At 46.5% G+C, this 13,030-nt stretch overlaps 1 pseudogene; it reads right to left on the bottom strand.

Annotated features, from left to right (window-relative positions):
- The window catches only part of LOC139235403 (zinc finger protein 615-like), a 39,860-nt pseudogene extending 31,507 nt beyond the window's left edge, over window positions 1-8,353 (bottom strand).
- Between the last annotated feature and the right edge of the window lie 4,677 nt (window positions 8,354-13,030).

Genomic DNA, 13,030 nt, shown 5'->3' with positions numbered 1-13,030 from the left:
CCCCTCGAACCTGCTCTGCCATTTAATACGATCGTGGCTGATCCGATCAAGGACTCAGGTCCCTTCCCTGCCCGCTCCCCATAACACCTTATCGTTTGAGAAAGTGTCTATTTTTGTCTTAAATTTATACAATGTCCCAGCTTCCACTGCTCTCTGAGGCAGTGAATTCCACACATCCACAACCCTCAGAAGAAATTTCTCCTCATCTCAGTTTTAAATGGAGGCCCCTTATTCTAAGATTATGCGCTCTAGTTCGAGTCTCCCCCATCAGTGAAACATCCTCTCTGCATCCACCTTGTCACGCCCCCTCATAATCTTATATATTTCGATAAGATCACTTTTCTATCTTCTGAATTCCAATGAGTAGAGGCCCAACATATTCAACCTTTCCTCATAAGTCAACCCCCTCATCTCCAGAATCAACTTTGTGAACCTTTTCTGAACTGCTTCCAAAGCAAGTATATCCTTTCGTAAATACAGAAACAAAAACTGTTCGCAGTATTCCAAGTGTGACCTCACCAATACCCTGTACAACTGCAGCAAGACTTCCCAGCTTTTATACTCCATCCCCTTTGTAATAAAGGCCAAGATTCCATTGACCTTCCTGATCACTTGCTGTACCTGCATACTGATCTTTTGTGTTTCATGCACAAGTCCCCCCAGGTCCCGCTGTACAGTAGCACTTGGCAATCTTTCTCCATTTAAATAATAACTTCTTCTGTGATTTTTTTTCTGCCAAAGTGCATGACCTCATACTTTCCAACATTATACTCCATCTGCCAAATTTTTGCCAACTCATGTCGCCTGTCAATGTCGTTTTGCAGATTTTGTGTGTCCTCCTCACACATTGCATTTCCTCCCATCTTTGTATCATCAGCAACTTGGTCCCTTCTTCCAAGTTGTTAGTATAGATTGTAAATAGTTGGGGTCCCAGCACTGATCCCTGCGGGAACCCACTAGTTACTGATTGCCAAACTGAGAATGAACCATTTATCCCGACTCAATATTTCCTTATAAGTCAACCCTCTCATCTCCGGAATCAACCTCATGAACCTTCTCTCAACTGCCACTCCTTTCCTCCCCTGAAGATGCTGAATCTGTCTGGTTTCAGTTCTGCACTCACTGGTTCCCCTCGCTCCCCGCCCCTTCAGGTGCTGTCTCGGGCTGGAATCAGTTCGACGGTCACTGGTTCCCCTCTCATCCCTTCAACATGCCAACACTGGCTGTTTCCAGTTCTACACTCACTGGTTCCCCTCCCCTGAAGGTGCTGACTCTGGCTGGGTTCAGTTCTACACTCACTGGTTCCCCTCCCCTGAAGGTGCTGACTCTGCCTGGGATCAGTTCTACATTCACTGGTTCCCCTCCATCTCCTCATCTGATGGTGCTGACTCTGCCTGGGTTCAGTGGTCTACTCAGTGGTTCCCCTCCCTCCCATCTGCCCTGTCCCTTAAAGCGCTAACTCTGGCTGTGTTCAATTCCACACTCACTGTTTCCCCTCCCTCTCCTCTCCAGCAGGCAAAGTTTAGGGAGCTAGGAGAGAGATTAAAAAGCAGGACCTCAAAGGTAGTAATCTCCGGATTCCTCCCAATGTCACGAGCTAGTGAGTACAGAAACAGGAGGATAGAGCAGATGAATGCCTGGCTGGAGAGATGGTGCAGGCGGGAGGGCGTTAGTTTCCTGAGGCACTGAGACCACTTCTGGGGGAGGTGGGACATGGACAAACCAGACGGGTTGCACCTCAACAGAGTCGGGACCAATAACCTCGCGGGGGGTTTGCTAGTGCTGTTGGGGAGGGGTTAAACTAGCTTGGCAGGGGGATGGGAACCTGAAAATAGAGTCAGTAGGAAGGGGAGTAAAGCTGGAATTAGAAAGCAAAAAGAAAGAAAGTGAGTTTGAAGGAGAGAGGAAACAAGCAGGAAAAAAGTGTAAAAAAACAAGGCACTTTGTCTAAATGCACGAAGCATTTGTAACAAAATAAATGAGTTGACGGCACAAAGATACAAATGGGTATGATCTGATAGGCATTACAGAGACGTGGTTGCAAGGTGAGCAATTGGTGAATTAAATATTCAGCGGTACTGGACAATCCGGAAGGACAGACAGAAAAGAAAAGGAGGTGGAGTAGCTCTATTGATAAAGGATGGAATCACTGCAATAGGAAGAAACGATATTGGCTCAAATGATCAGGATGTTGAAACAGTTTGGGTGGAGATAAGGAACAATAAGCGGAAAAAGTCACTGGTGGGTGTAGTCGATAGGCCCCGTAACAAGAGCTACTCTGTTGGTCAGCGCATAAACCAGGAAATAGTGGGGGCTTGTAAAAAGGGAACAGCAATAATCATGGGTGATTTTAACCTCCATATTGATTGGACAAACCAAATTGGTCAGGGTAGCCTTGAGGAGGAGTTCATAGAGTGCATAAGGGATGGGTTCCTTCAGCAGTATGTAATGGAACCAACCAGGGGGCAGGCCATCTTAGATCTGGTCCTGTGTAATGAGACAGGATTAATTAACAATCTCCAAGTAAAGGATCCCTTGGAATGAGTGATCATAGCATGATCTGAATTTGAAATTCAGATGGTGGGTGAGAAAGTTGGATCTCTAACCAGCGTACTAATCTTAAATAAAGGAGACTATGTAGGTATGAGGGCAGAGTTGGGTAAAGTGGACTGGGAAAATAAATTAAAGTGCAGGACGGTTGATGAACAGTGGTGTACATTTAAGGAGATATTGCATAACTCTCAAGAAAAATATATTCCAGTGAGGAGGAAAGGGTGTAAAAGAAAAGATAGCATCCGTGGCTAACTAAAGAAATAAAGGACGGTATCCAATTAAAAACAAGGGCATACAAAGTGGTCAAAACTAGTGGGAGGACAGAAGACTGGGAAGCTTTTAAAAGCCAGCAGAGAATGACTGAAAAAAATGATTAAGAAAGGGAAGATAGACTATGAAAGTAAACTAGCACAAAATATAAAAACAGATAGCAAGAGTTTCTATAGGTATATAAAATGGAAAAGAGTGGCTAAAGTAAATGTTGGTCCCTTAGAGGACGAGACCGGGGAATTAGTAATGGGGAACATGGAGATGGCAGAAACTCTGAACAAATATTTTCTATCAGTCTTTATGGTCGAGGACACTAACAATATCCCAACAGTGGACAGTCAAGGAGCAACAGAGGGGAGGAACTTAACACAATCACTAAGAAGGTGGTACTCAGTAAGATAATGGGACTAAAGGTGGATAAATCCCCTGGAGCTGATGGCTTGCATCCTCGGGTCTTAAGAGAAGTCGCAGCAGGGATAGTGGATGCATTGGTTGTAATTTACCAAAATTCCCTGGATTCTGGGGAGGTCCCAGCGATTGGAAAACTGCAAATGTAACGTCCTTATTTAAAAAAGGAGGCAGAAAAATAGCAGGAAACTATAGACCAGTTAGCCTCACTTCTGTGGTTGGGAAAATGTTGGAGTCCATTATTAAAGAAGCAGTAGCAGGATATTTGGAAAAGCAAAATTCGGTCAGGCAGAGTCAGCATGGATTTATGAAGGGGAAGGCATGTTTGACAAATTTGCTGGAATTCTTTGAGGATGTAACAAACAGGGTGGATAAAGGGGAACCAGTGATTGTGGTGTATTTGTACTTCCAGAAGGCATTTGACAAGGTGCCACGTAAAAGGTTACTGCACAAGATAAAAGTTCACAGGGTTGGGGGTAATATATCAGCAAGGATAGAGGATTGGCTAACTAACAGAAAACAGAGAGTCGGATAAATGGTGCATTCTCTGGTTGGCAACCAGTAACTAGTGGGGTGCTGCAGGGCTCAGTGCTGGGACCCCAACTATTTACATTCTATATTAAAGGACTTGGAAGAAGGGACTGAATGTCATGTTGCCAAGTTTGCTGCCGATACAAAGATGGGAGGAAAAGCAATGTGTGAGGACACATAAAATCTGCAAAAGGACATAGATAGGCTAAGTGAATGGGAAAAAATTTGGCAGATGGAGTCTAATATTAGAAAGTGTGAGGTCATGCACTTTGACAGAAAAAAAATCAAAGAGCAAGTTATTATTTAAATTGAGAAAGATTGCAAAGTGCTGCAGTACAGCGGGACCTGGGGGTACTTGTGCATGAAACACAAAAGGATAGTATGCAGGTACAGCAAGTGATCAGGAAGGCGAACGGAATCTTGGCCTTCCTGATCCATCTTTATGAAAGGATATACTTGCTTTGGAAGCAGTTCAGAGAAGGTTTTGGGGATGAGGGGGATGACTTATGAGGAAAGGTTGAGTAGTTTGGGCCTCTATCCATTGGAATTCAGAAGAATGAGAGGTGATCTTATCGAAACGTATAAGATTATGAGGGGGCGGGACAAGGTGGATGCAGAGAGGATGTTTCCACTGATGGGGGAGACTCGAACTAGAGGGCATAATCTTAGAATAAGGGGCCACCCATTTAAAACTGAGATGAGGAGGAATGTCTTCTCTCAAAGGGTTGTAAATCTGTGGAATTTGCTGCCTCAGAGAGCTGTGGAAGTTGGGTCATAGAAACATAGAAAATAGTTGCAGGAGTGGACCATTCGGTGTTTTTGTGACTGGAAGGCTGTTTCCAGTGGGGTCCTGCAGGGCTCAGTGCTGGGTCCCTTGTTTTTTCTGGTATATATCAATGACTTGGACTTCAATGTTGGGGGTATGATTAAGAAGTTTGAAGGTGACACTAAAATAGGCTGTGTGGTTGAGAATTAAGTAGAAAACTGCACACTGCAGGAAACTATAAATGTACTGGTCAGGTGGGCAGTAAAGTGGCAAATGGAATTTAATCCAGATAAGTGTGAGGTAATACATTTGGGGAGGTCTAACAAGGCAAGGGAATATACATTAAATGCTACAACACTGAAAATTGTAGAGGAACAAAGGGACCTTGGAGTGTAGGTCCACAGATCCCTGAAAGTGGCAGGCCAGGTAGATAAGGTGGTTAAGAAGGCATATGGAATACTTGCCTTTATTAGTCAAGGCATGGAATACAAGAGCTCGGAGGTTATGCTTGAACTGGTTAGGCCGCAATTGGAATACTGTGTGCAGTTCTGGTCACCACATTACAGGAAAGATGTGATTGTACTGAAAAGGGTACAGAGGAGATTTACAAGAATGTTGCCTCGACTGGAGAATTTTGGCTGTGAGGAAAGATTGGAGATGCAGAGTCAATTTTCTTTGGATCAGAGGACACTGAGGGGAGACCTGATGAAAGTGTATTAAATTATGAGGGGCCTGGATAGAGTGGATAGGAAGGACCTGTTTCCCTTGGCAGAGGGATCAACAACAAGGGGGCACAGATTTAAAGTAATTGGTTCAGAGGAGATACGAAGGGAATTTTCTTCACCCAGAGGTTTGTGGGGTCTGGAACTCACTGCCTGAAAGGGTGGTAGAGGCAGAAACACTCAGCACATTTGAAAAATACTCGGATGTGCACTTCAAGTGTCATCACCGACAGGGCTACGGACCGAGAGCTGGAGAGTGGGATTAGGCTGGATAGCTGTTTGTCGGCCGGCACGGACACGGTGGGCTGAAATGGTCTCCTGCCATGCTGTAAATTTCGATGATTTCATGATTAATGACCGAGATGAAGGGACCGAGTATAATGTATCCAAATTTGTTTAGGATACAAAACTAGGTGGGACAGTAAGCTGTGAGAACACAAGAGTCTGCAAGATATACATAGATAGACTATGTGAGTGGGCAGTAAGGTGGCAGATGGTGTATAATGTAGGGAAATGTGAGGTTATTCACTTTGGTAGGAACAACAGAAGAACAGAATATCTTTTAAATTATGAGAAACTTTTAAACATCGGTGTTCAGAGAGATTTGGGATGTCCTTGTGCAAGACACACAGAAAGTGAGCATGCAGGTATGCAAGCAATAAGGAAGGGAAATGGTTTGTCCTTTATTGCAAGGGTTTGGAGTATAAGAGTAAGGAGGTCTTGCTACAATTGCACAGGGCCTTGGTGAGACCACACCTGGAGTATTGGGCACAGTTTTGTTTTCTTATCTAAGGACGGAAACACTTGCCTTGGAGATGGTGCAACAAAGGTTCACAAGATTCCTGGGATGAGAGGGCTGTCTTATGATGAGATAGTGTGTAGAATGGGCCTATACACGCTCGAATTTATAATAATGAGAGGTGATCTCATTGAAGCATACAAGGTTCTGAAGGGGACTGACAGGTTGATTCCCCTGGCTGGACTGTCAAGAACTAGGGGCACAGTCTCAGGATAAGGGGTAGGCCATTTAAGACAGAGATGAAGAGGAATTTCTTCACTCAGAGGGTTGTGAATCTTTGGCATTCTCTCCCCCAGAGGGCTGTGGATGCTCAGTCCATTCAAGGTTGAGATAGATAGATTTTTGTATATTAAGGGAATCAAGGGATATGGAGATCAGGCGGGAAAGTGGCGTTGAGGGCGATGATCAGCCATGATCTTATTGAATGGCCGTGCAGGCTCGAGGGACATTATGGCCTCCTCCTGCCGCTATTTCTTATGTTGATATCCAGGGGACTCTAGATTTATTAGTCCCACCCTTTTTCTTTAAGGTAACATACTTCCTCTGAACCCTCATTATCTCTTCATTGAATGCCTCCCACTGCTCTGAGACTGATTTAACTTCAACAAAAGAACATAAGATTTCAGAGCAGGAGTAAGCCATTCGGCCCCTCGAGCCTGCTCTGCCATTCAATGAGGTCATGGCTGATCTTCTACCTCAACTTCACTTTCCTGCACTATTCCATATCCCTTGATTACCTTAATTTACAAAAATCTATCGATCTCTGTCTTAAATATGCTCAAAGACAGAGCCTCCACAGCCCTCTGGGGTAGAGAATTACAAAGATTAATGAGTGAATAAGTTTCTGCTCATCTCAGTCCTAAATGGCCAACCCCTTATTTTGAGACTGTGACCCCTGGTTCTAGACTCCTCAGCCAGAGGAAACATCCTCCCTGCATCTATCCTGTCACGCCTTGTAAGAATTTTGTCTGTTTCAATGAGATCATCTCTCATTCTTCTAAACTCTAGAAAATACATGCCTAGTCTACTCAATCTCTCCTCATAGGACAATCCTCCCATCCCAGGAATTCAGTTTGGTGAACCTTCGTTGCCATCCTTAACAGCAAGTACATCCTTCCTTAGGTAAGCAGCCAAAACTGTACACAATACTCCAGCAGCAGTCTCACCAGGACCCTATATAATTGCAGTAAGACGTCTTTACTCTTGTACTCAAATCCTCTTGTAATAAAGGCCAACATACCATTTGCTTTCTTCGTTGCTTGCTGTACCTACATATTAACTTTCAGTGATACGTGTACAAGGACACCAAGGTCCCTCTGAACACCAACGTTTCCCAATCTCTCACCAACTCATATAGCTGCTTCCAGTCCACTTTGGCTAAATCACATCTCAGCTTAGTAAAATTGGCTTTTCCCCAATTGAGAACTTTTATTCCTGGTCTGTCTTTGTCCTTTTCCATAACTACCCTAAATCAAACTGAATTATGATCACTAGCACCAAAATGCTGTCCCATCGATACCCCTTCCACTTACCCAGCTTCAGTCCCCAATACTAAGTCCAGAACTTACCCCTCTCTTTTTGGGCTTGCTGCGTACTGGCTAAAAAGTTCTGCTGGTTGCTGACCCCTCTGTGAAGGGAAATAGATCCTTCCTCTCCACTCTATCTAGGCCGCTCATAATTTTATACACCTCATTAAGATCTCCCCTCAGCCTCCTTTGTTCCAAAGAGGGTTGGTGGGCTGGAGGAGGTTACAGAGATAGGGAAGGGTGAGACCCTGGAGAGATTTGAACAAGAGAATGCGTATTTTAAAGGCTGATAACACCAGCCATCTCGCCCAGCACAGAATGTAACTCACTAACAACAGGAAGGATGTTACTTTAAATACTACGAATGCATAATGCGGGGAAATCAATCTCTGTCCCTTTAACTAACAGCGTCATGGAAAGAGGAAAATGAATGACATTTAAACACCTGATTAACTTGGCACTGAAGTGTCTGAAACTCATAATAGGAGCTCCAGGAAAACAAAAAACTGAGCAATGTTACATTGTTTTGTTAACAAAAGAAATCTTGATTTAACTTTTAAAAGATAAATTGTTTAACAGGGATTCACACAGACTCACCCGACAGGCCGACTCAGGATCCACCCCTCAAGCACCGCGATTGGTTGCAGAACTCGCTGCTCCCTGGGCACTCCGGCCTCTGACCTCCCTTCCTGTTGGTTCCCAGGGCAATCAATCACTACTCGCCAACATTACACTGCCAGATTAAGTTGAGGGGCTTGGAGGAAGAAATAAAACAAGACCGTGAACCTGAGTGAAGAAATAAAATTAGAGAAGCATGATGAAATAAACAAGGATAGACAATATAAACTGAAGGGTACAATCCGAAAGGCGGTGCATGAACAGTGAGACCTGCGGGTATATGTGGACAAATCACTGAAGGTGACAGGACAGGCTGGGAAAGCAGTTAAAAAAGCTTACAGGTAGCTGGGCATCACAGAGTACAAAAGCAAGGAGGTTATGATGAACCTTTGTAAAACACTGGTTCGGCCTCAACTGGAGCATTGTGTCCAATTCTGGGCATCGCACATTAGGATGTGAAGGCCTGAGAGAGGGTGCAGAAAAGATTGACAAGAATGATTCACGAGATGAGGGACTTCAGTTCCGTGGATTGACTGGAGAAGCTCGGGTTGTTCTCCTTAGAGCAGAGAAGGTTGAGAGGAGAATTGATAGAAGTGTTCAAAATCATGAGGGGTGTGGACAGAGTAGATAGAGAGATACTGTTCCCACTGGCAGAAGGGTAGAGAATCAGAGGAGATGGATTTAAGGTGAATGGCAAAAGAACCAAAGGTGACATCAGAAAATCTATTTTACGCAGCGAGTGGTTAGGATCCGGAAAGCACGGCCTGAAAGGATGGTGGAGGAAGACTCAATCACAGCTTTCAAAAAAAAAAGTTGGATAAGTATCTGAAAGAAAACATTTGCAGGGCTGGGGGAAGGGCAGGCAGTGGGACTAGCTGGGAGCAGGCAAGGGTTCGATGGGCCGAACGGCCTTCCGTGCTGTAACCATTCTCTGATTGTGTGAGCAGAACCACTCTGTTCCCTGACTCAATCTAAAGTCTTCCTGATTGTGAGCATCTCTGTTAAACCTGCCCTGCACCTTCACTGCTCCAAGGAGAACCACCCCAGATGCTGCAACCATCATCTTATTGAATGGTAGCCGGCTCGAGGGGCCAAAGGGCCGACTCATCTCCTATTTCTGATGTTCTCATGTATTCATGTCACTAGTCCCCATCCTGCACCTGCTCCCTGCAGTAAGATGGCCGCCGCGCATGCTCCCTGCCCTGCAGCGGGACAATTGAAAGTATTGTGACGTTGAGGAAGCCCCGCCCCCCGTGGCAGGTGGCCCCGTGCTGCCCAAAGATGGCGGACGAACTCCCGGCAAACCCCGACAGTAACCAAGGCCCGTCCCCACCCGAAGGTGCTCCACAGCCGCCACCCGCCGACTCGGCGGCCAAATCTCACCGCCCGCACGTGTCCATGAGAAGGTGAGTCCTCAGGGAGGCTGAGCGCGCTGCCCGGGCTGCTCATCCATCCTCCGCGTGGGGCAAAACATCGTCCGTCCGCAGCTAATCTCCCACAATAGGCTGGCACCGCGCCTGCGCACAACTCCGCCTCGCCTCACCTGGGCCCCGAGCTCAAAGGCTGCGAGCGGAGCCCCCCAACAAACCACCCAACCGCCCGCCCGCAACACTCAGCCCGCAGCCAATGGCGAGGCGGCGCGGGGCACCAGCCCACCCAGCGCGCTGCTCCGCACCAATCAGTGGCGGGGGGGCGGGGCCGCGGCACCAATCAATCACTGGTCCCTGAAGGTACTGACTCTGGCTGGGTTCAGGTCCACACTCACTGGTTCCCCTCCCCTGAAGGTACTGACTCTGGCTGGGTTCAGTTCTGCACTCACTGGTTCCCCTCCCCTGAAGGTACTGACTCTGGCTGGGTTCAGTTCCAGACACTGACATCATTCACTTTGTTCCTGCACCAAGATGGCCGCGCATGCGCGGTGCTACTCACTGAATCAAAATGGAGGAACGCGGAACCTGCCTTCCTGTACGAAGATGGCCGCCATTATCCTGGGCCTGTGACGGGAGAAAGCCCCGAAGCTGCAACCGCCGATATTCCGGTTATTATTCTGGCTTGCGGCGGGCACCGGTTGTTTATGAAGCCTCCCCACCTCCCCGCTGGTCCCTTACTCCGCTCTGTCCCGCTGAAAAGTACACTTCTGAGGAGCCTTCTCAAAACATGTCTTCTCCGCCATTACAATCCTCGCGCATGCTCCAAACACAGCCAGTGCCCACGCCTGCGCACTGAGCTCCTGTTGTCTGGGTGCGGCACTTTCTTCTCCGCGGGGCACGCTGGGTACATAAGACCATGTTAAATCGGTGCAGGAGTGGGCAAGATACTGCACGGTTATATACAGAGTAAAGCTCCCTCTGTACTGTCCTAAACAATCCCAGGGCAGGTACAGCACGGGTTAGTTACAATTTAAAGCTTGCTGTACGCTGACTCATAAAACACTCCCAGGGCAGGTACAGCACATATTAAATACACAGTAAGGATCCAGCTGCACTGTCCCACCAGGTATTCCCAGGGCATTTACAGCACGGGTTAGATACAGAATAAAGCTCACTCTGCACTGTCCCAAGAAACAATCCCAGGGCAGGTACAGCACAAGTATTTTGTTGTTAATCTGTAAATAAAAAGCCCCCTGATTAAAGGTGGGAGGAGACACAAAATAAACCAATTAAACTTTGGACTGTAAACTTAAATCAAATTAACAGTTGGTTGCTGGAGGCGATGATGCACTCCAGTCCGTCTGGTGCTGATCTCTTACAGAAGGCCGCAAGCGTACTGGTGGCAGGTACAGCACATGTTAGATAGAGAGTAAAGCTCCCTCTACAGTGACCTATCAAACACTCCCAGGGCAGGTACAGCACGTGTTAGATCCGGATTAAAGCTCCCTCTACATTCACCAATCCAACACTCCCAGGGCAGGTACAGCAGGGGTTAGATACAGAGTGAAGCTCCCTCTGCACTGTCCCATCAAACACTCCCAGTGCAAGCACAGCATGGGTTCGATACAGAGTGAATCTCCCTCTACACTGTCCCATCAAACACTCACAGGGCAAGTACAGCATAATTTAGATGCAGGGTAAATGTCTTTCTAAACAGGCAATCCAAAATTGCACAGGACAGGCACAACCCAGGTTAGGTACACATCATCATCATTATAGGCAGTCCCTCGAAATCGAGGAAGAGTTGCTTACACTCGAAAGGTGAGTTCTTAGGTGACTAAACAGTCGAATACGGGAATTACAGTCTTGGTCACAGGTAGGACAGCCAGTCGTTGAAAGAAAGGGTGGGTGGGACTGGTTTGCCGCATGCTCCTCTGCTTGGTTTCTGCATGCGCTCAGCGATGAGACTTGAGGTGCTCAGCGCCCTCCCCGGATGCATTTCCTCTACTTAGAGTGGACTTTGGCCAGGGACTCCCAGGTATCAGTGGGGATGTTGCATTTTATCAAGGAAGCTTTGACGGTGTACTTGAAATGGTTCGTCTGCCCACCTTGAGCTCGCTTGCCATGTAGAAGTTCTGAGCAGAGCGCTTGCTTTGGGAGTCTTGTGTGAACCATGTGAACAATGTGGCAAGCCAGATTAGGAAAAGGGGAGGTGTAACGAGACCTGGGTGTCATGGTACAGGCGGTTCAGAAAGCAAATGGCATGTTGGCCTTCATCGTGAGGGGATTTGAGTACAGGGACAGCGAGGTGTTGCTACAGTTGTACAGGGCCTTGGTGAGGCCAAACCTGGAGTATTGTGTACAGTTTTGGCCTCCTAAATTGAGGAAGGACATTCTTGCTATTGAGGGAGTGCAGCGAAGGTTCACCAGACTGATTCCCGGGATGGTGGGACTGACATATCAAGAAAGACTGGATCAACTGGGCTTGTATTCACTGGAGTTCAGAAGAATGAGAGGGGATCTCATAGAAACGTTTAAAATTCTGATGGGTTTAGACAGGTTAGATGCAGGAAGAATGTTCCAATGTTGGGGAAGTCCAGAACCAGGGGTCACAGTCGAAGGATAAAGGGTAAGCCATTTAGGACCGAGATGAGGAGAAACGTCTTCACCCAGAGAGTGCTGAACCTGGGGAATTCTCTACCACAGAAAGTTGTTGAGGCCAATTCACTAAATATATTCAAAAAGGAATTCGATGAAGTCCTTACTACTAGGAGGATCAAAGGGTATGGCGCGAAAGCAGGAATGGGGTACTGAAGTTGCATGTTCAGCCATGAACTCATTGAATGGCGGTGCAGGCTAGAAGGCTCGAATGGGCTACTTCTGCACCTATGTTCTATGTTTCTATGTTTCTATGTGTGTCCCTGGAGATGGAGCATGCGGTATCCACGAGAGATGGGCACCGCAGAGACTGGAGTGCATCATTTCAAGAGGGAACTGAATTTTAATTTTAATAAATTTGATTTGATTTGACAAAGCTTCCCTTAATGTTGAATTGTTAAGTTTTGTTTTTGGTGCCCTCAAAAATAATAAAGGGGCACTTTAATGAAAGTTTCTGGAGTGTGACGCCCCTCCCCACTTTAATCAGGGGACACTTGATTATTGTTTTACTTAAAATAGTTGTGAACAATGTGGCCCACCCAATGGAACTGGTCGAGTGTGGTCAGTGCTTTGATGCTGGTGATGTTGGTCTGATCGAGGAAACACCAGGACTGGTTTAATGAGAATGACGAGGAGATCCAAGAGCTAATTGTTAGCAAGCACAGGGCATTTCTGAACCTAAAACAACAACCCAACTCGGGAACAGCAAAGCAGCATTACAGATGGCTTAAGGCCGAGGTCCAAGAAAAAACCTGTGACCTAAAGCATAGATGGTGGGTCGAGAAATCACAGGAGGTTCAGCAGCTGGC

The sequence above is a fragment of the Pristiophorus japonicus genome, chromosome 23, assembly GCF_044704955.1.
Source record: "Pristiophorus japonicus isolate sPriJap1 chromosome 23, sPriJap1.hap1, whole genome shotgun sequence".
Taxonomy (NCBI): Eukaryota; Metazoa; Chordata; class Chondrichthyes; family Pristiophoridae; genus Pristiophorus; species Pristiophorus japonicus.
This window is presented reverse-complemented; position numbering and strand designations above follow the sequence as displayed.